The sequence below is a fragment of the Lepisosteus oculatus genome, chromosome 25, assembly GCF_040954835.1.
Source record: "Lepisosteus oculatus isolate fLepOcu1 chromosome 25, fLepOcu1.hap2, whole genome shotgun sequence".
Lineage (NCBI taxonomy): Eukaryota > Metazoa > Chordata > Actinopteri > Semionotiformes > Lepisosteidae > Lepisosteus > Lepisosteus oculatus.
The window spans coordinates 4930099-4953352 of NC_090720.1; the positions used below are offsets into that span (position 1 = coordinate 4930099).

The 23254-nt window shown below is 38.9% G+C and overlaps 1 protein-coding gene across 9 annotated transcripts in view; it reads left to right on the forward strand.

Moving 5' to 3' along the window:
- prdm16 (PR domain containing 16) overlaps positions 1 to 23254 on the forward strand; it is a 222748-nt gene that overhangs the window by 68636 nt on the left and 130858 nt on the right. The window lies entirely within an intron of this gene.

Consider the following 23254-nt stretch of genomic DNA (forward strand, 5'->3'; position numbering starts at 1 on the left):
ATGTATTTACACTGAACTATTATTTTTCATTTCAACACATTAAAGAACATTGAAGTTGCTTAACCAAACTCATTTACTCAGTCTTAGTTTTTTCACATGCTTTAAAGGACGAACACTTTGGGCTCATTTTAATATCTGTTGTATGTGAGCTGACGTTATTAAGGGAGTGCTTGATCTAAAGAGTTGCTTAGTCTAGTATTTTTCAAAAGCAATGTAGCTTAGGTAGCAGTGATGAAGAAACAAATAACTTACCTGTATCATAGTTACCTACAGTATATGCATAAAAAATGGCATATACTGAACTTTTTTTGCCCAAGATCAGACAAATGTTTGAAGTTAATGTGATCTCATCTACAGTATAGTACCATAACTGTAGTCCTGTAAATCAGCAGCACAATGTGGGCTTGTTGCTTGCTGTATGGTATATAAGTGTTGAATCCCCTAAATGATGTGAAAAAGCTTATTGCTTTTTCTTGGTTTTCAGTTCAGTGCCTCAAACTGTGCTGGAGAAACATGTTACAATTAGCAGCAAGACGCAGGCTGTATGGCACAGTGCCACAGAGAAGTTTCCTTTGTAAAAGTTCATATTATGACTAGACCTTTAAAACACTCAGGGCATCTCTCCAAAAACTACACTCTCTCACTGTAAGCGATTTTGTTAGGAATTACAGCTAATAGTGCTCATCAGCAGACTGTATTTTACCCATGAACATGTTAACTGTAAATTCTTTTTATACTGCTAAATTGTTACCTGAAGGATTCCATTGAAAAGTACATAATGCCAAGCCTGTTTCGGTGATGTTTAAGGTATTTGCATCACATTTTATAAAATATTCAAATATAATATAAGAGGTTCTTTGTTTGTACAAAGGGTTGTTGTGGTCTTGTCATGGTGGAGGGGCTTGAGAGCTCCAGGGAGCTCTGGAGTTACAGTAAGTTTTGGGGAGTTTTGTGCTTCTGGTTGGGTCACCCTTGGCAAATCGGTCGCAGGTGAGGGGCCAGACGAAGAATGATCCAATTATGGTTCCATTAACTAAAAGGACCCTGAATGAATCAGGGACACCGACACCAGACTCTGGAGCCAGGCCCAAGTGTGGTGTTGGCCAGCTAGCGCCTGATGGCTGGACCTCCTACAGTACGTAACCCGGCCAGGCTCAGCCCAAAATGGCTGCGTGGAGGATTGTCTTGTGGCTTCACCATCCGCAAGACGAACGGTGTGAGCCGGGTGCAATGCCAGTCAGGTGACACGCACAAGCGGGACGGATCTGAATGGACCAGACCTTGGGTGTCTGGACCAATTTACACAGCCGTGTTGTCAAAGCTGTTAAGGACTGGCTGGATGGATCCATCAGCAATTAGCAATCAAATGAGCCAATCATATGGGTTGAAGACCTCTGGGCTTTGTAACCTGTCTTGCGTTCTTATGTTGAAAGTTTGCCTTGTGTCATATCAAATGTAGAATGCAAAGATTCACTCATTTTAGCCCTGCCAGGGGAACACAGCCTGTGACAGAACCCTAATGCCCGTTGTTTTCTGCAAAGCCCTTAGGGCTCACATTCTTATCAGAGATAGCCAAAACAACCAAGCACTGATAGCTATCACAGGGTTCCCCAAGGAATATGAAACAAGAATATGTCATCTCATTGCCTCTGGTATTAAAAAAACAAGCAGCTCTGAAAATGAACTATGGGTGAAAATATAGGCTTGAAATTATTGATATACCTGTAACTATAATCTGTCAAAGTTATGGATTAAGCTAAATGTACAGTGTTATTAGCATTTGTAAAATAATTCATCAGAATGAACATTTGTTTTCAATTTCACATATATCCATCTCAGTGAGGAAAAACACTTCCTTAAGATTCCTTGATTGTTGGATTTTGCCAAGTGATTTCTTTCAGAGCCTGTTATTTAACATGGACACAAGTGTAAAACTTCAGCCTGCGATTACAAAAATAATTATTGCTGGAGAGTGTGTTCCATTAGAGCTGGCAAAGCAGAACCAATTCATTTTTATCAAGGGATGCCAATCTCTCATTAAAGAAAGTTGAATATAGCATTTTAAGACTTGTGTGTTATATATATACTGTAAATTACCACCCTGCTTTCATTAAAAGACTTATTCCAAAGATATGTACTGAAGGTGAAATGACCCAGTGTGGATCAGTATTTTGGATTCCCATATACTAATGTATGACTGTAAAGACAGTTCTTTACACGTTTTAGTACTTCAGATTATCAGCACTGCTTATCTTTTCTATCAGAGCAAATCTGTTAGTAAATGCAGGAGGAACTGTTGATAGGTACAGTATGATTCAATAGCTGATGGCGTTACCACTCATGGCTCATATTAATCATTCATAATAAAGACTGTGTGTGCATGTACATTATTTCTCGCAGTTCAGAGGTGTTGTCCAAGTGCTGTGTCCGCCTGCTGCAGTGGTGCTGGTTTTTAATGAGACCGATTCAGGTGGAAGACGTGGAGTCTGGTCTGCCCCAAGGCAGCAGCCACTGCAAGGTGTTAAGTTAGATTCGTTTCAGCCGAGATGGACAGCTCAATCTAGGAGATGTGTAGCTGGAGGCCACATCCATTCACCTTCTCACGGGCTCCTCTGCCGAGAAAGTAATAAGACTCAGAATCATCTATTTAAAAACCATTACACTCCTTTTATCATAACATAATATAACATTCACACCCCGCTTTCCTATTTCAATCAGGGTGCCTCTTTAACCCCCTGCTGGAGCCTCAGAGAAGATCTTTCAGCAAGCTTCCTGTCAGCTCAGGGCCTCAAAAGAGTGATGTGCTATTATTAGAGCTGTGATCCAGTTGGATAATGTATTGACTTTAGAGAAGACCGTACAAAAGCCTCTACCGACAATATCACCTCAGCAGTGCCAGCCATGCTGCCTTTGGATTGAGGGACTATGGAGTAGATCCCCTTTAGGGAACATGTTTCTCCATGTGCTCTACAGAGCCGGCACTGTCAGTGCAAGTCACCCATTCTCTTGCACTGGTGTAGGGCAAAGGGCAGTGTGTTTAGAGCCATTGTGTTTCTCATTGTGTAAAGTTTTTATTTGACTTGCCTGTTGAACTGATAGACCATGGCTTGATATATTATGATTTCAAAACTGCGGAAAGAGAAAAAAAATCCAATTGAAATTTAACTTTAATAGGAAAGCTGTAGGCTGTTAACTGAAGCCCTGAAGTTACAGTATTGAATGCAGAAGAATATGTATTCACCATTCATCCCTAATACTAATTTATATATATTATATATTATATAATATATATAATACTATCTAACATATATATGCATATGTCTTATTAAATAAAAATGCATAATAGAGTAATATTCTTGCAAATATGAAAAAGGGTGTCTATGGATTATTTGTGAGATTTTATAATAGAATAATTCCTTCTCAGTCTATTAAGACTTCTACTAAAGCAGTAAGATTGTACTAAAAATGTTAGCCATATTGTAAAAGAACACATACACTTACTTGTGAGCTAATTATCTTGGGATTGTCATGGTATGGCCGACTTTGTATTCTGAATAATCAAGTGGCTGCTAAGTGGCAGTTAAATATTAACAAGGTGACTCTGTTATTAAGATTAATGGAGCTAAGTGAGTTGACTCCCACTTCATTCTTTTTCATGACACAGAATAAAAGATCTACAGCCTCACCTCAAATGTTTTTCACACAGGATTTAGCACGATGTCTTTTTTCAGTTGATGAGTCAAACAGCTTTTTTTTCCGAATCATAGTACTCCAGAGTTTGAAATTCAGGAAAAAAACAGATTGAATGCTTTCAAAACCTGCAATGATGCTGTTTTTTTCATCTTTCCCATAACCCTGTGTTACGTACAGGACTGTTCTGTTGTGTTTCTGTTATTCCATTGCGTATTTTCACTATGTTTGTGTCCTACCCTGTCTTTTAAATGCAAAAAAACAAAGCCATTGTTCCTGAGACGTAAGACCTTGAGTGTCTGTTTAAAGACGACTAGATGAAAATTATTGATTCTAATAAAAGTCTAGACAATTAACACTCTCATTACACACTGTGTGATTACTAACTTGCTATTGATTAGGCACCACAAGTCGATCAGTGTGTCTTGTTTACTACAAGCTACCAAGCAAAATGGTAGTGGTGATTTCATAGGAATTTCATTGGGCTCTGCAGGAGGAAAGGATTTTGTCTTCTATCTTGGTATGAGTAGTACTTTAGGTTTTTGTGATAAACCTCTGCATGATAAATGTGAACTGCTCCCTATAATACTTTTCCCATTTCTGCAAGCAGTCACCCTAAGACTCGGACATTATGTCCAGTTGAAAACAATCACGTTCCTGTCTTATTTTCTTTTTTGTTGATATTGCAGTTCCAAATAGTGTGGTTGATTCATATCCCAGATTGCTGCTACAAAGAAGCAGAAGCAGTGACCTTGATATGACTTGTGATCTGCTATTTGCACCTATCGCATTGAGTATTTTTCCATATCAACATTTCTCTTCTGATCAAAAGACTGGTACACACAGTTTCTGTTATTTACCTTCCTATTGACTTTGCGATACACTGTTTTTTTTTCCCTTTTGGTCTACGTGACAGGCATTTCGCTTTCCATGGTGATCCTCATATTTCTGTGGCATTCCTTTGTCCTCTGATCCCTCCCTGACAGCTACCTTTCATGCCAGTGGTTCAGCTTTGTTTGTCCTTCAGCTAACGTCCTCAAACACTCGCTCCGCCCTGACGCTATCTGCCCTGACCCTGCCTCCCAGCCCTCTCTATTTGCTCCCATTGTGTTACATCACTTAAAGCAGCGAGCAAGTGCCAAGATAGCACTTAGTGGGCGCAGTTCACAACTTGTCTGGTCTGTTTGCCCATGGAGGCGTTTATCTTGCAAGGTGAAAAAGCGCAAGGTACGGAGCTGATAGTGTGCAGAGAAAAACGTTGCACACGACGACGATCGTGCCCGATTTCAATTTCGTGTTCAACCTTTTCGTTCAACTGGGTTCATTTTTTTTTTCTCCAGTTGGAAGTGACAAGACCCGAATCATAGCAGCAGGAATTGCACGTTGTCTCATCCATTTGAAACCAATTCTGGCCATGAAACAATCAAGTGAATATTGGAACTCTGGATACTCAGAGGATGATTGTTCAGCTCAGGCATCATCTGCGCTCATAAAAACCCTGCCTTTGTTGGAGGTTTCAAATTGATGTGGCATGGGAAGACTTCCACAAGAGGAAGATCACCATGACAAAGGGATGTTTTGAAAAAAAAAATAACAACACACTCAAAGCCTAGAATGGCACACGTACTGAAAAAAATGTTCAGGCAACTCGATGACAAAAATTCAATCCATGGGATTAATAGAACATGTCGACAATTTGAGCTGTCAAGGCACATGGTTCATTAGCATCCTTAACAAATCAAATCAGCGGATGAAGATAATTAAATGATGTGAAGACTGCTTTAGGCAGCAAAATAGATTCCATAACATAAATACTGAAAAAGTCAATTTTAATCATTTATATTAGTCAATGACTACAGTGGTTTTTCTTAACCTTAAACATTTAAAATACCTGAAAGGAGGTTGTTTAACTGAGTGAGTTCATAAAGTATTAAGTGTCAGGTGTACATTTTTTAAGTCATTTTGTGTGAAGCATTAATTTCTCAGCAACTTTTCTTACTTCCTCAGAACAGTATTTGCTAGCTGTTTCAAAACCTACAGTATGCATGATATGTTCTGTTTTAAATTGAATTGCAGACTGCTTTTTAACATTGTTAGGCGATTTTCTGAGATGTTTAAAACTTCCACCTTGTTCTTTCATATCAAACCTGCTCTCTACATCATAGGCAGGACTTCAAAAGTTATAATGATTGCTTTGTGTAGTTCAGCAATACTGTAGATGATTTCAATTGTTTTTTATTTCACTAATACAGCAAGAAACTTAAATTTATGAATGAAAAAAAGTTAAAGACTAACTATAATACAGTAATTTTAGTCTGAGTTGTAATTTCTTCCATTTACTTTCATTTTATTTAGGTTTAAAACATGCTATTAGCCAATTTAATCCAATTTTCCCCAGCTTTCAGTGCACTCCAGTGGAACAGATTACACCTAATATTAAACATATGGTCCCTGTTGCTGTAGAAACACAAAGTCAGATTTTAGGAGCTCTTGAAAATAAATATCATACATTTCTTCAGTGTTCAGCCATTGTCAATTTGTTTCCTTGAACAAATGCTGCTGATTTTGTTTTGATAAAGGAGGTTCATGCAAATTACATGTCAGAATTAATTACTAGATTGATACCTTTTAATTTGCTAGTAATGTATTACAAACATCTGTTAATTAATCTAAAACAAGATGAAAGTTGTCTATAAAAGAGGGAGAAATGAGATCAAAGAGTCTTGCATTCATTTTTGACTGCTAAAGATTTTGTACTGTACATCAGCCATGCATGGTGAGACAGTGCTGCTCACTGTGGTACATACAGTACACTTGACGGACAACTTAATTTCTCCAATATATGGAAAAAAAACTTGCACGGACATTTTTTTACTTTAATTATTTTAACTTAGAAATATAGAGTTCAGCTGCAAAAGGGGATATAAGAACATTAAGAAAACAAAGAAACTAAAAATGAACAATTTCTATTCCTTCTGTATAAACAGTAATTAAAAAACAAAACTGAAAAGCGCAATTCTCTGTGTGGCTCACTGCATGTTAAATGTATTGTGATGCTTATGTAAAATAAATACCACCCAAATCTTACAAACTAGTTATCCTTCCAGTCCAACTTCTTCACGTACAGTGAAATTCACTCACACGGTTTCTAATAAATCACCCGATCATTTGCCATTCTGCCCTAGGGAAAGAAAGACCATGATTACTCAATGACTGTGTAAATAGTGACATTTGCCAGTGTTGTGTGTATTGTCAGTTATGCAGTGCCCTCAGTTGGAGACATTGGTATGGGTATGTGTTGAGTTCCTTTTTAACTGGGACCCTTCAGTTCATCCAAGACTTCTTGTACTTATGATGTTCTATTTCATAAGGAAGATTGGCCATAAACTCTTATGAAATAGCCACCAACACCTTTTCACTTAATGCTGCAGGACGAAGTTAAGAACGAGTAGATATATGCTCAAATCAACAATAACTAAAAGGAAATATCATATTTGTGTGAATTTGGGAATGTAAATGTGGCTGTCCCTCTGCATTGAAAGACGTGTCATGGAAAACGTATATTTTCTAATGCTAATGCTAAATAAGTTCTATTTATTTAATTTTGGTTTTTACCCAGATGCATCCATTGAAAGCAGTCTCTTTTTTACAATGAAAACGTGCATGATCACCTATTTGTACAGCCAGGCATTTACTGGCACAGTCTTTACCCAAGGGTGCTGCAGCATCAACAGGAGCATCTACCTGAGATTTGAGCCCATGACTCTCTAATCCAGTCTAGATCCCTAATCTCTGTCCTGTACTGCTTTCAATTTCTCATTGTGTCTATAAACATTGTAGAAAGATGGAAATACCTTGGTATTAGTTAATGATATAGTGGCACTCTATTGTCAAATGGGACACCATGTTATTTCTTGAGTTGGTGGTCAGATTACTGCACATACTGTACAGTACACTTTCAGTCAATTATGTTTCCGTGTTGTTTGAGCTGATGAGTCTCTGCCTTTTCAGTTTTATTTGTTTGGTTAGTCATGTAATCCAACTCTGTGGTTCACTTGCACATCAGGCATCTTCAAAACATCTTCAAAAATATTTCCTTATATGTAACTAGTAAAACAAATATATAACTAATATTAGAAATGTAATTAATTTGAAGAAAAAAAAAACATATGTACATTGTATTATTTTAAATGTGCCAGAACATTTTAACCACTAAGCAAAGCCCTAGGAAGTAATGAATTTTCTTTGCAGTAGTAATTTGATTCTTTTTCCAGATAATACTATCCAAAAACATTGCTCATTAGTTTAAAGAGCATGACAAATCCTACATATTTTGTAAGAATAAGTCAATTGCTTCTACACACTGAAAGATACTTATTTAAGTTGGTCTGTAGCAGTGTGATTGGTTTTACAGATAAATGTTCTGAAGAAATTGTACTTTAATTTAAACTGCATTAATATTCTTAAAGATTTTGTCAGAATCGGAGTCAATTGCTTGTGCTCACTGAAAGATACTTGATTTAAACTGTCTAATGCTAAAATAAAGCATATACAGTAGTCTCCAAACATACTTTTTGATGTCCTTAGGGATTTTATAGTGAAACGTTTGAAAAGCAGTTGTATTAAAATAATTCTCTCAGTAGGTAGTATAACTTAATCCAGTAATTTAAATGATTGGGTATACTTAAAACTATTAAGCACTGTAACTGTAGTTTGAAATGAAATGTATATTGTGTTGTGTTTGTCTTTTTTTCATGTAAAGCTGAATGATTGATTCATCTCCCCAGCACAGCCACTGGAATTAATTGTGGTTTGTGCTTCTTTATTAACCGATAACTATGAGCAATTTTTAAAAGTTTGCATCAGTGCAGCAGCAAATAGAATAATTTTGGTTCTTTTAAGAATGATTATTTTGTCAATGCTACCTGGATCCTGTATAAAGTACAAGGTTTCCATACCCTTCATTAAGTGAGGCTGATAGGGTCTTGGTTTATTTTTTAAATACTGTGCGTTGATGGACACTGTGATTTTTGTCTCTTTGAGAAGCATAAAATATTAAGATTTAGAATAGTAGTATTATGTTTAATCGACTGTTCATGATTGTTGTAAGCTTGAGTAACTTTGTTGCATAAGTGTTAGCATCTTCTAAGAGAAAGAGTTGATTGGGCACTGGGCATTACGTGGTTTAGCCAGTTGTCTGCCAAACCAGAAGAAAATAAAAAGAAGAACACATGCAAACATGAAAGAAAATGTGGCCATTTTACCAAGTGCACAACACCTTTGTGTCATCAGTATTTCAGGGGCTGGACTAAGGCACCTCAGGTAGGCACTACCTAAGGCACCAGCCAGGGAAGTTCTCTTTAGCAAAGAGTTCTGTTTTTTGTAGAACACCTTAGTAAGTGTAGCACAGACATGCATAATTTTAAGTTACTTGCTGTCTACAATGAATGCTACAAATGTCCATTTTTCACAGCACTACAGTGATGAAGTATAGGACCTTACCTGCTGCTATTCCTATAAACTCACCCTAAGACATTTATAATTTTATAAAAATTATAATTGTAATTATAATTATAATTTATAATGCCTTAGGATGAGTTTACTGTATATTTGTAAATGGCCAATGTTAATCAGTATAATGAATCTACCTGTGTCATGTCAGTTCAATAAAACATCAATGTACCTGCTATTAACAGATGTCAAAACCTCACAAATCTATTACATTTATAAGTAATACATTTGTACTGTGAATTGCTGTATTTGTACTGGAGAAACTGTATGGTAAGGTACTGTTGTATCTTAGGGCTGATTCATTTTTTCAGTTTCTTCATTTTAATAATCCTTATCTTTATCTGTCTGCTTTTTAGTAAGTTGTTACAAATGCTTGTGTGCTCTGCGTACTCAGTAGTCTTCCTTTGGAAGCATACATGTTACATGGAATTACTGGAAAACTGAATAGTCTCAGTGGTTTGGAAAGAGGTGTGCTTTTTAATGTTAAAGAAGTAAATAAACTACTTCCAGACTGGCAACTATTTAGTTCTGATCATAGTTTGTTAGGGAATATAGAAATGGATGGAAAAGGAATAATTCAGGACAATAATATGCGGTTACGTATGAGAATTGTGATTGATTGCCCATAATTAAAATTAATTTAGCAGGCAGTTTTAAAACATTGTTTACTTCCGATTACTTAGAAACTCCTGTTGTTTGGTTCATCAAGAAAAATTGGACAATTAATTTTATTTTTGTTTTATATACACTTCTCAACTAGAACATTATTACGGTTACAGCCTCCCTTTGTATATATCCATTGCCAAACAAGTTCAGCTCCCGCAAATAGAAAGAAAAAATTAAAAATAGCTGAATGATTTGCTTAGACACCTTAATGTCCTGAGTAATAACAATAACTTCTGGCTCAGTCTTTGGCCCCTTACACTATCTCTGTGATATTGCTCAGCTTCTTAATCATCATTTCCTTACCAGATGTCTAATGCCTTTTTGCTTTATCATGCAATTGAAGGAAATAGGATTGTTGTGACGTCTGCAGTGAGTTCCACTGATCCACCTGGTAGCACGCCCAATAAGGCAACAATCCCATCAGCCCGGATTCTGAACTGGCAATGTCATGTGACCTCCCAAGAATGCCAGCTTCAATGTCAGGTGCTCTGACAGAGACGCACTTTGTCTGAGTGAGGATATGGGTAGAAACTGAAAGCTACTTCATACGTATCTTGAAAATGATTAATATTGTCAATTAATGTGTGAATTTTTAAGTATTACATAATGAAAATGACTGATTCATTAATGACGTAATAAGTAATTTCAACACACAATTCCATTCAAAGGAAAAGTTTCAAAGTATCACGCTCCAGTGCAGGTTATTTTAGCTCCAAATACAAAATTTAAAATGTTGATACTATTTTTCATTGCCATATGAATGCAAGTTCTGTTTTCCATTTGTATACTGGCTTTGGCCATCATCATGTTTATGTTACTTTTTGCAAACTAGGAGCGCATTCTTCTACTGTAAATGTGATGCAGTCTTAGTGCTCTACTTGGCATGGAAAGCCAGAGTTCAGGTATATACACCAATGCCACCTACTGGTCAATGGAAATATCACAAATCTCGAAAATGCTTCTGAAATACAAAAGGAGTATGATGAATTGCATGTCACTGAAAACCCTCCAACGACCGTGAAAACCTTCTTGGCTTTTGAGAAAGAGAGGACTGTTTGTGAACGTCCCCTAGTCCAATGTCCGATCAATGTCTGAACCTGCCATTTCAGAGCAACAATGATGCAAACTCAGCTGGCTGCCACTATTCTGTCCCCATGGCGGGTGGCAGCTTTTCACCTCATTAACCAAGGAGAGAGGGCCTCACCTCTCGCCTGGTCCTGCCTTTCCTGATCCATGAACATGATGGATCACTCTGGTGCCCTCAGAGCCTGAACACAGGAGCTGAACTGAGATCACAGGCGCCTGGCCTTCCCACTGCATGCACTCCACACCACCTGCTACACAGACAGCAGTGACGACCAAACAGTTTGCTAACATTAGCATGTAGTCTGGCCTTTTCTGAAAGTTTGACTTTCATTGGCCTTCAAGCCAGAGGGCATAAAGAGAGAAAAGGAGGTACACAAGGGATTGTGGAACTATGGAGGAACAAGCTGCCCAGCCATGGGTTAAGGTTGATACTCTAGTTTCGTGCCAGAATGGATGCATTTTTCTACTGAATAAAAGACAAGCTAGATGGGCCAGATAGCCTCTTTTATAGCTGTTTTTATGTATCTTATGTATATATGTTGCCTGACTTTTTGTCTTCTCTCATGTTGTTTTCAAGTACTATCAGAGCTCTTGCTATACTTTTTAAAGAGGAGACTGATATGAATATATTACTTTATAAATACTTATGATGCTCTTATTGCCAATGAAGATGGAGAACAAACAAAGAGGCTTAGCATATGGCTAGCATATAAACCATTGCATATGGTAGAAATTAAGCTAATATTATTGTATCTTTTTCTTATGTTTTCTTCCATTGCAGGTGCACTGTAAATGTAAGATTTGTCTTGTAACTTTTATCGGTTGTTAATTTTAAGGAACTATCCCTCACCCCCCTCTTTCTCGTCTCTTCCTTCTTCTCCTCCCTGCTATTTGGATCTCAGTGCTGTTAATTCTACCTTATCAGTGAAGTAATTTAGCAAGCGCAGCTTGGGTTTCTGTCAGCGAGGACTGGACTATTGTCTGACGCAGCTGTAGTTGAGATAAACCCTCACACGGAACAAAGTCTGCCTGACCTTTACAACCAAAATCTCACTTGTTTCCCTCAAAACTAATTTATCAGGCTTGGTTTTGGCCTAGTCTCACAGCAGAGGCCTCAAAGAACATTAGGAAGAGGTTGAATGAGCAAGAGAAGGATGGGAGAGAGGGATTAAGATGCCTGGCTGGTCCTGCCTGTATTTCCACTGCCACTTAAAACTATTAACTGGAAACTGCAATGCAAGCAAAGCATTCAGCTGCATTTTCTGCAGAACTCTAAAGGTCTGAAAGACATGTGGAATTCTATTCAGTGTTTTTTTCTTTCATGCTCTTGCAAACCTTATTAAGGTCAAGAAAATAATTAAAGTCCGGTGATACCAAAACTTTTAGAGATGGGAAAATGATTCACAAACTGTATTTGTTGTGTCCATACAGCTGAATCTCTTTTACTGTAGGTACTGCAATGTGTGACATACTGTACAGGTTATATCGACAGCAAGATTATAAGATTATTATTAATAATTATATTCCTTTAAAAAATAAACAATCTCTTTTCCTGTACTCTAATACTATTACTGATGAATTAATCATGAGCATCAACAACAATAATAATAAACTATATTTTACATAGCGCCTTTACAAGTAGCTTCTCAAAGTACTTATCTGATTCAGTATTAAAATCTCATGAGGCAATAGAAGATTAAAAAAAGAGAAGGAATTTCTAATCAAGCATGTTTATCACGTAAGTGATTCAGGTACATTGACAGGCAAATACTGGAGAAGCCTGTGCCTGTTGTTCTCTTGAAAGAGTGGGAGAGGGGGATGGAGGCTGAGGGCTTCCTACCAGCAGTGGAAACGCATTAAAAGTTCCATTTTGCACACTGTCATCCTTCAACTTGATGAGCACTTAAAAATGTAAATCCAAAATCCCACTGTCCGTCAGTCTTCTTCATCAAAAGCCACTGGAGGCAGGGGGAGGGTGCGGGACAGGCAGGCCGGAGCTGAAAGGAGAGGCTCAAGTGCCCAGTGGGGCTGAAGCTGGCCACTCCAGGATTGTCAGGGTCGCCCTTGAGCCTGCCTGTTCGCTGGGGTTCCCAGGGAGATGAGAGCCCGGGAGAAGCACATAGGGATTAACTTTTCACATGGCTGTGAATCTGTGCTTGAAAAGACCTGACAACCAAACAGCTTTATTAAAAAACAGAAAGAAGAAGAAAAAAAATAGGCTGTTCACATGATGACTCTGAGGGGTTTGTGGATATGGAGTGTCTTTCTGTTTTAAGAAAGCCCTCCCTGTATGAATGATCAGAATGGCTCTTATCCCTCTTGTGTCTTCGTCACCCTTCTCAAGTTGAGTGAATTCTGTGTGGGTAAAGAAAAATGCAGCTGCAGATCATTTTTTAGAATATTTAAATCGATACGTTAAAGCATAATCTTTATGTGCTGTAAGGGCAGAATAAAGCATTTGGTCCTAAAGATGTTCCAAGGCAGGTAATGCACTTTTAAAAGTATTTGCCCCTCTCTTTCCTTTAGCAATGTTTTTAATTACCTACCAATGAGTTCTTTAACTCCACTAATCATTTACACTGTTTACCTGCTTCCCTTTTAGCAATTACAGTTATTTGGAAAATGTGACTGTACAACATTAGGTCCTAGGGGACAATTTAACTGAATCTGGCTTGTCTTCTGTTGCACATGAAAATAGATCGCCAGTCTGCACATACCATTTTAGACCTACTTTACAGCATCTCTTGGCAGAAACGTCTCTGCTCATGGAGCTAAGCCAGGTCTACTAGAAGCTATGTAGTGTGGGAGCTTTAGTTACAAGATGCAAACCGTGGAATTTGTTCAGCGCATTTTGGTCTATGGGTAAGATCCTAAGTTAGAATTCCTTGTCTTTAAGGGATGTTGTATTGTAGCCTTGATAGAGGTATAAAGAGCTCCAAAATGTTACAATAAGAATTCTTAGAAAGATTGGCAATGTTTTCAAAGCAAGAGCTGTTGCGTGTAGACACCTACTGTATGAGGTGGTCTTTGTGTTGTTCATGTTTGTAACTAATCATACTGTACTATGCAATCCTATATACGCTCCATTACACTGTACAATAAGGCCTTTTCATTTACAAATAACATTTATGCTGATTAGATGGCGATCCTGCATACCTCTATTTTCTTTGGTACATTCTGTAAGTACCAAATTCTCAGCTTGGGTTTAAAACTCTTAGGTTTAAAATGAATCCCAGAAAATGCCCTTCACAGAAAGACTTGTACAAACAGTAAGAACAGGAAAGCAGGAAAAAAATAAAATAAAAAAAGAATAGAGAAACGCTGAGTAGGTCAGGTGAAATGAGTTACTTCTAGGATGGGTGTCATGTACTTTTTCTAAGTCTTCATTGGTCACACTGGAACTTCCTGGGCTAGAGGCAAGAAATCATTTGATTTATGAGCAAAAGATTTCGGAAAGGCACTAGCCTGAAAATGTGACTGCTGTGATTCTCATTTCAGTTTTCTTTTGCCCAGCCCATTCAGCACACCAGAGTTTATTAAACTGAAAAAAAAAAACTGAAAGGCCTCACATGGGTGCTTAAAAAAAGAAAACGTGAGAATGGGAGAAAAGAACAAAAAAAACGATGTATTGTAAATTGGGGTTCTGTATTTTCACTTCATGGCTCCGACAGTTTCCTGCTCTGATGAATTAACTGTCAATTCATGTTAGCAAGAAAAATCAAAACAAATAGTACACCCAGAGTTGTATTGACTTTCTCAGTGAGTAAATCAGGAAATCAGGCCCTGTAAACTGGCCACTTATTACTCTTACCAAGTCACAGCAGATGAACAAGAGGGCAGTGCTGCGGGTTTTTACTGTGTCAGTGCCTCAAGTAATCTTTACATTAAGGTCCTTCCTCATTGCGATTCTGGAGCAAGACGGGTATCTACAGTACACATTTTAAAGCTGTGTGTTTTGTGTGAACAATAAAACAATAAAAAAAGATTGATTCACTCCTGTTTTATCATTCAAACATTAGAAATAGGTCGGCTTCCTCCGAAAACTTTATGCAAAGAAACTGAACAAACCTAAGTGGAGGTCAGCCAGGTCTCTTGATGATCTGTGCTGACGGTTATCTTGTCAGCTAGCGCCTCTGTTAGCTTCTGCTGTGGTTTTGAACTTCCACAGTAAACACAGAAAGACTGGTGAAGCCTGGTGAACACCCTAACTACACCGCTTGTCATTGGGACTCTTCATAGCGCAGTCTCAATCAAATTCTTAGCTGAGATCAAGAAGTACTGCTATGTGTTCCTCTTTGTCACATTGTGCATTAAGGTTCTGTCTCAAGGTTTCAAAGCCTTCTAGGAATATTGTGCATTGCATTTCGAATGTACCTCTTATGGATACATGTCACATTTTATGTTGCCCTAACTTTCATGTTCTCTACTCCCGTCTTGGCATTTCAAGATATGCTCCTTCATTCTTTCCTGTCCCACTCTTATATTCATGGAAGATAAATAGATTAATCTGATATTCACATTTCACTAAAAAAGTGGATGAGATATCAGACTTTCTATCTCCATTTTAAAGGCCTCCTAGTCCCAGGGTTTGCTCTGTGTTTCTCCAATGCCAAGTTCTTGGATAAATCCCTTAATTCCTGTACTTGAATGTTCTTTGGTGTTGAAGTAATCTCAGTTCAGATATTCATGTTTAAACATGCAAACACACAGTTAATTGATAACAATTCATTAGAATCGTTGATATCTGGTTTGGTACAGGGCTGTGGTGAAAAGCCCATTTAAATGACATTTACTGATGTTAAATCTTTTGCTTTACTAAGGACTAGAATAACAGCAGTCTTATAGAACAAAAGGAGAAATGCATGACTTATAATATGCAAATAATGATAATCAATTATCAGGTGTAAAAAGTGGCAGTCTGATGTTATTGGGGTGGTTTGATTGGGCTGTAATGTAAGGTCATAAAAAGGGAATTTTTCTGGTGTCTTCAATAAAATAGTAGTAGTGGACTTCTTAGTCAGTATGTGTGTGTGTGTTGGGTGGCGAGTTTGTCAATAGTGAAAAGGAGCAGCCCCAACTTCCACCAATCTTACACACATGTACAGACACCCACACATACCCAGGCCACTAATAGTTTTGCGGTGAGACCAGGGCTCACTCAGATCGACAGGGATTGTTCACGAATTAGCCAAAGTCAGGAGCACCTAAATAGGTCCACAGAAGTGAAGGGGAAATGAAAGTTAGGGCACGATTGAGCCTGAATTAGACAGCCTATTCAGAACCACTGAAAGCCTCCAAGCCTCCCTTTCTCTGGGAGTAAATTGGGAGGAAATCTGGCTATTGTCCTGTGTTTTGAAGTGGCTGGGTCTCTTTGTGAGGTGCTTACCTATAGATGAGTGGCTAGACAATGAAAGTGGATGTACAAGGGTCAGAGCAAGGCCAGAGAAGGAGAGAAGTAGCTGTGTCAAAAAATGCCTGAAAAAGAAAGTGCGGGCTACGACAAGGAGACATCTGCATGCACGTATAAGCTCTTTTTTCATCTGTCCATCTAACGGTTGGAAATTCTTCAACAATGCAGACACGTGGATTCATCAAATAGAGAAAAAAACATGATTTCCATTGGAAGTGGTTCTTTTTCTAAGATATGACTTTTTGCTCATAGGGTTTGCTTGTATGGACGATTGTTCAAAAGTGTATTTGTGTCCAATTTGGAAATACTAAGGAACTGTTTTAGTCTGCTGTTTTGGAGAAGACATAATTGGCAACTGTGAAACTCCATACATTCGCATTGCTTTCCCCTTGTATTTATGATTGGTAAAATGAGAAGGTAGGTCCTCCACTTTCACAAAGACATGAAGGACTTTTGTTATTGTCAAGTGGTGAATACTACATGTGCATTGTCCTAAAGAATTGATTGAACTGCAGGAGCAATATTGTCTTTTCACATAAGGGGAATGATACATTTCAGCTGAATTTAAATGCTCATAGCTCTTCTGTATCATACAAATGAATGTATTGGTTATGTGCACCCTCTAGTGCACATGGCATATAGTATTGCCTTTTTTTTAACGTGTGCCACCACCGAGATCAGATCAAGAGTGCATAAATCAGAATTGTCAAAAGAGTGGGATACACATCTCCAAAGTGAAAAGTCCATTTTTTTTCTTCTTAGCACCTTTTGCAGTCTGTAACGCACTGTAGCTGAGTCCTTGATTTTTTTTTTGGTGTTGTTTGGACGTAGTAGGGAAAGGAAGTCCCTCTGACAGCTTTGGCTAATTTGAACACCATTTACCCCTCAATGAAAAACCATCAAGACTAAAGCAGTGCCGCTAACCAATTGACCTTATTCAGTGGAGGAATGATATGCTGGGAAATCAGCCAGGTTTGCTGTGGTTCAGAAAAGAGCAAATTGGATGCATGCTTTGTTCTCCTCTCTCCCCATTTCCTTTTCTTCCGCAGCCCTGCTCCAGTTAAGTCATCTCATCTGTTTGGTTGGAAGCCTGCAGGGTGGGAGCTACAGGTGATTCTGAGTGGCTGGAGGTGTGTTGCAGGAGGAGTGTCTGGACAGCAAGTAGCACCACCAACTTGTCCCTCACTGTTGGGGAAGTGTAGAGCCAATGAAGGAATCTCCTCGGCTCTAGAGCTCAAAACAAGTCACTCTTATATTTACTGCCTTGGAATAATAGTTACCTTCTGAAATGAAAATTCACCAGTTATTGTTTTTTTAGAAAATTAGTCTTTGACATGATAGAAAAATTCTGTTTGAATACCAATCAATATTTGGGAACTTAGTCAGCCCACCAGACTTTACAACCCAGCTATTTTTAGATCAAACTGCATGTGTTCTTTTATAGCTGTGGAGAATACTGGAGTTTGATTCACTGTTTCAAGCAAAGATCAATCCAGTCATTGATCAAGCTCTGCTTCAGAGGGGAGAGTGCCCCCTACTGACTCATTGACAGAGCTTTCACCACCTGAAGTGTTAAGTATCCCCCCAAAAGTGATCCCTTTAATTGTCTCATATTACCCGAGAGCACTACAGTATATCATGTGCAATTAAGGCCACTGCTGCTGTTGTTATCATCTGCGAGGTTTTGTTAAACCTTATGATGTGAGTATTAAAACTGGGAGAAAGAAGGACTTGTTTGGCGTTGCTGTGGTAAACACAGGGAGCACTGTCATGCTGGCAGCCAGATTGAATTTCTTTCAGCGTTCTGCAGATATTAAGAGCAACTGTTTAAGGTCTCGGACGCGGTGCTCAGTCACTGTCGGGGTAATGATGGTCAGTAATGAAGTGGGTCTTTCCTACAGACCTGGCCGGCTCTCGTCCACCTTCCCTCCTCTCTGCTGGCCCCAGTGCCCCTGTTGCTTTATGGCGTGTTTCTCGTCACTCTGGGTACCCTCTTCCTCTGAGTGCCCCCGGGCCTTCCGGAGTTCCCCTTCAACATTCTGCCCATGTCTGCACCCTCATTAATCAACGTCAAGCCGGGCAGAGCACAACAAGAGCAGCATTCTTCCTCTGCCCCCTCAGTCCTCATATATCTCATTGTTCTCCAAACTGATTCACATGGCAAGAAAACAGCCTATGCACCAACATGAAAGAGATGAGACAGAAACGAAAAGAATAAGAAGAAAAAGAAGAGGCATTTCTTTTTTTTTCCCCTGCCTTCTCCCTTCCTTTCTCAGAAAAACTCTGCGCAATACTCGGGGAGATGATAATTTAAATTATTCATCGAGAAATGAAACAGCCATTGAAAAGGGATGTGTATGATGGTCTTTGTCCTGAGCTCATTGTCCGTTGTTTGTCATTAACCTTTACTGTAACTGGGCTGGTGCAGCCACTTTTTTGCACAAAGACTTTTTTTCTCTTCCATGGGAAAAGACATTTAATCGTGACAAAAAAAAAACGTTGCTAAAGCTAGTTGTCACAGCAGAGCCAATTATCATTTGCTGGACATTATGCTCTACCAATAATTCTACAAGTTTGTTCGAAAAGGAACAGGCAAGAAAACTATTAATTTAAGGCTTCATAAACAGATACATCATGCATTTTCAAAACTGAGCTGGAAACATTTCTCAGCACTAAAATCCAATTTCTTTTTCTGACAAATCATAATGTTTTAAGCTTGCTCTTTGTTTGCAGAATGTATCATTTGTAGGTCCCAGTTTGCTGCACAATGGAGTTATGGCTTGTGAAGTACTTTCACTGCCTCACTGGCATCTTCTTCAGGGATTACTCATTTATGCAGGTTATTGTGATGACAGTAAATAAACACAGGAGCACTTGCATTGAATTGATATCGGTCTAAGCAAGACAATTTGTTAATGCAAGTTAAAACTACAGATTCATTAGGAGAGAATTAAAACTGATACAAAGCTAAAGCTGTTTTGGGGATCAGAGTAATGTACTGTACAGTGTAGTGCTGAGATAAACATTAAAACTGTAAGTTAAATTTATGTTCAAAATAGAATATAAGTGTTATTTCTTCTTTGCCTCAAGATAAACATAGACGTGCTCTTTAAATAAAATAAGTGACCTGTCTTAGGGAGTGAGGGGAATAAAAAGCAAAATACCAAAAAAAATCCCCATACAAACAGATTTATTGTTTTGTTGGTAGTGTTGGTATTTAGACGACAGACTTGAAAGTGAGAGTGGAGGGGGACTGACCCCTCCGAGATGATAGATGACCCCTCCTGTTCATGTCAAGGCGTTCGTTTGGTCCAGTCAGTCTACATCCTCCGAAGATCAGATATCTCATTGTATGGCAGTGTTTGGCAATAGACTTCTGTCTAGCAACCAAAGGCAATCAGTCTTTTCATCTGCGATCTGAGCTACATACAAATACAGTTCCTGCAGGGTGGAGGTGCAGAGTGGGGGCAGGGCAGTGTGTGTGAAGCAGGCGATAGATGGGAGGCAGTAAATTACTTTGCCAATCAATCTACTCAGTGGCCCTGATGAAGGCTGTCTAAACTTTCCGTTTCTCCCCAGAGGGCCATCAAGAGTACAGGGTCCAAACCGGACTGGTCAAGCCAAATAATTAAACTCCATACTTTTCCATTGGTATGTTATGGAAGGGCAGGGAATTTTAGAAATGTTATCGTAAATATTTATTTGATGCTCTGTAAAAAATTTTGCAGGCATCCAAGAATGTTGTGCCCACTAATTTATTTTGCCGATGAAGGAAAAATCCCTCTCCCAGGTTCCTGGGTTTGCCCTCAGGTGGGTTACTTGTACTGTAAGGTGTGAAGAAGACTCTGCCGTGTCACAGTGAACGGGATCTTCTCCCAGAGCAGTGCGCCTGCTTTGCACAGTTAGCTGGCTTGGATTTATTTTCATTTGAATCGCGGCGTGATTTCTGAATAAACTGCATGCAATTTCCAGATACTTTTGTAATGCGTCTTAAATTCCGTATATCATTGAAACATTTTTAACTACCCCTTGCTCACAATCAATGAGTGTTCACGTTAGTTATCAGCGTCGTTAAACAAGCAATAGTTTTGCACTTAACAAATGAATGAGCAGCTTTGTCCCAGATGCAGCATTGCCACTACTGATGTTTGTGCCTTAAACTTCGCAGCAGTGAAGCCTATCCAAAAAGAACTATACTGACAGAGCACTTCTGGTTCAACTCACAGTAGGGGAGCTATAGAGAAGGAAAGGTGTCCTGTTCCAAACAAACAGCAGTAGAGCAGGAATACCCAGGGGGAATGTTAATTTGCTAATTTGTTATTTTATATAAAAGGGGGGGGGGGGGAGATTGGGGGTGGGTGGGGGGTGGGGGTAAAAGCGAGTTGAGTGAGCCAGCTTGTGCTTTGACAGGGTTCAGCTCAGCAGTCCAGACAACTCTGGAGTTATTTTCTCAGAGAAAGGAACAAAAATACCATGACAGTTGGAGCAGATTTCTTCATGCCCATACAAGGTATTAAGATGTCTCTGATCCACAGTCACCTCCTCCTCCTCCCCTGTCTCTCACTCTCTGTGTCTGGGAAGGTAGCCAAATGCCACCAAGGACACTTGGGTAATAAATCATCCTTATTTCAACATCTGCAAGCCCCAAAGGCTACCCCTTGCGAGGATGGACCCTCTCTTTCTCCCTGTGTCCCCTGGCTGACAAAACGGCTATTGTCTGTGCCCAAGTGAAGAAGAGCTCTCTTTTCCCCTGACAAAGGCCGTCTGAAGCCAAGATGTGGGCTGCCAGAGGAGATGCCTGGATCTCCACAGGGAGCCCGAACTTTCTCTCTCCCCTCCTTTTTTTCTCTTTCTGCCTTCATACTTTCTTCTCCTGTGGGAGTCGCTCACTAGAATCCCCCCTTTCATTACCCCACAGTTTCAAACTCGTATAAAGACATCAAGTGAAGAGAAAAACAAAATTGGCAGAAAGAGATATTAGGCATGGCTGTCACTTGGATTCTTCAGGACTTTTATCCGGCGTTAAAAAAAAACAGCTATCTTAAAAGCTCGGATTAGAAGCTTGTTGTTTCATTCATATTGGGAGAAAAAAAAACTTCTGCAGTCCAGAAAGACAAAAAATAAAATATATCAGGGTTTAGATGTACTGTAGTTGGGGGGTGTCTGTGGGGGCAGAGGCTGATCTATTCATTTGCCTGTTCAATATTGTTTTAATGACGGAAAAGGGATGTATCAATTCTGGGGGGGTGGGGGTGAATTGGGGTTCACCGCTCCAAACAGAATGAATTTGGAATCAGCCATGGTTTCTCAGTTTTCCAGTGAGCACCACATTTTCTGATTGCCTGTTAAGCTCTGCAGTGGAAAGGCGTGTTTCTAGTACTGATGACCCCTATGAAAGGCACGAGCTATCAGAAAATCAGTACTATATAAAGCATTTTGAAGTCAGGATGGTTAAAGTAGTGTATTTGTTTTTATTTTACACATTTCTCCCCATTAAGTTTGGTAGGAAGAAGTTATGAACAAAAAAACAGTTCTTCCAAACAGCACATGTACATTTCCAGACAAATTCTCGAAGTGAAGACCTGGCTGATTGTTATCATGCTCATAGCAACTGGTCTCTGTTCAGTTTGAGACTTTATCTTGGGTAGGTCTTTAGTCTTTGTCAGACCTATATTAAACCTGTAGTATGTTGGCAGGAAAGAGTGCAAATGGCAAAACTATGATGGCTGGGCTATAGCAGAACAATAAAAATCAAACTTTCAGTATTTTTTCACTTTTTAATTCCTTGAAATATTAATTGACTTGAATACTATAGAATAAATTTGGAGTTCAGAACATCATGTGCACCAACTATGCTATACTGTATAGTATGTTGAAAATGAGTACCCATTTTATTTTAACTTGAATGATAATCAATACTGTATGAGGCTTTAGACTTTTTAGTTCAACTGAAATGTTTTTGTAAGTGTAATAAATGTAAGGTAGCAAATAATGCTAGTGCCAATAGCATTCATGGTATATTTTTTTATTAACTGGAGCATATATTCATGCACTAATTATGTTAACATAATTAATTATGTTAACATGTTGTAGTCATGTTCACACTTGACATTTGTAAAAGGTTCAACAGTAGAAGTGTTGTGTTTATCCTTTCTACTTTTCATCTTGGAATTAACCCTTATTTGTTCTCCTGTTCAAATCCTTACCTTAACACCAGACGATAGAGGTTGTTTGAGAGGTACAGAGCCATGTTGAGGGTACCTGAGGTTCACTGCAAGTCACACAAAGGGAGGCAGAGCACCACTGAATCAGCTGCAATAGGTGTTTCTGCTGACATTCTCTATTTATAAAGCTCACTTTATGATCAAGTAGCCTCACTGCATTTTCTTACAAACCGGGGAATGCACATCTAAAAATGGAGGAAAGGAACAGTAACTGAAACCACTAAAACTGGATTCCTAACTAGTTATTCTCCCAGCAAACATTTTTATTTCCAATTAGTGCAAGAAGAATTGCTAATTTGCTGCAGTTGGACAGGCCTGACGTCTCAATCTGCAAAGTGTCAGTGCCATGAAAGGAAGTGTTTCACACTGCCCTGGAGAGCGAGCTGGGCCTCTGAAGAGGGTCAGGGCAGTGGGCCCAGCACCAGATTGACTGTCCTGGATGCTAAATTACTCACACAAGATGTACATTGTCTCCAGTGCCAGCTCCAGAGCATGATCTCTCTTTGGGGGGTGGAGAGCTGCAGAGATTATAGAAACTTGTTAGCCTTGGCTTGCTGTCTGTATACAGTATGTTGCGCTTGGAGAGAAGGACGGATTTTTTTTTTAAAAAGAGGTGCATGGAATGCATTGTATGTAGAACATAAGACTAAAAGTAAGCTTCATCCTA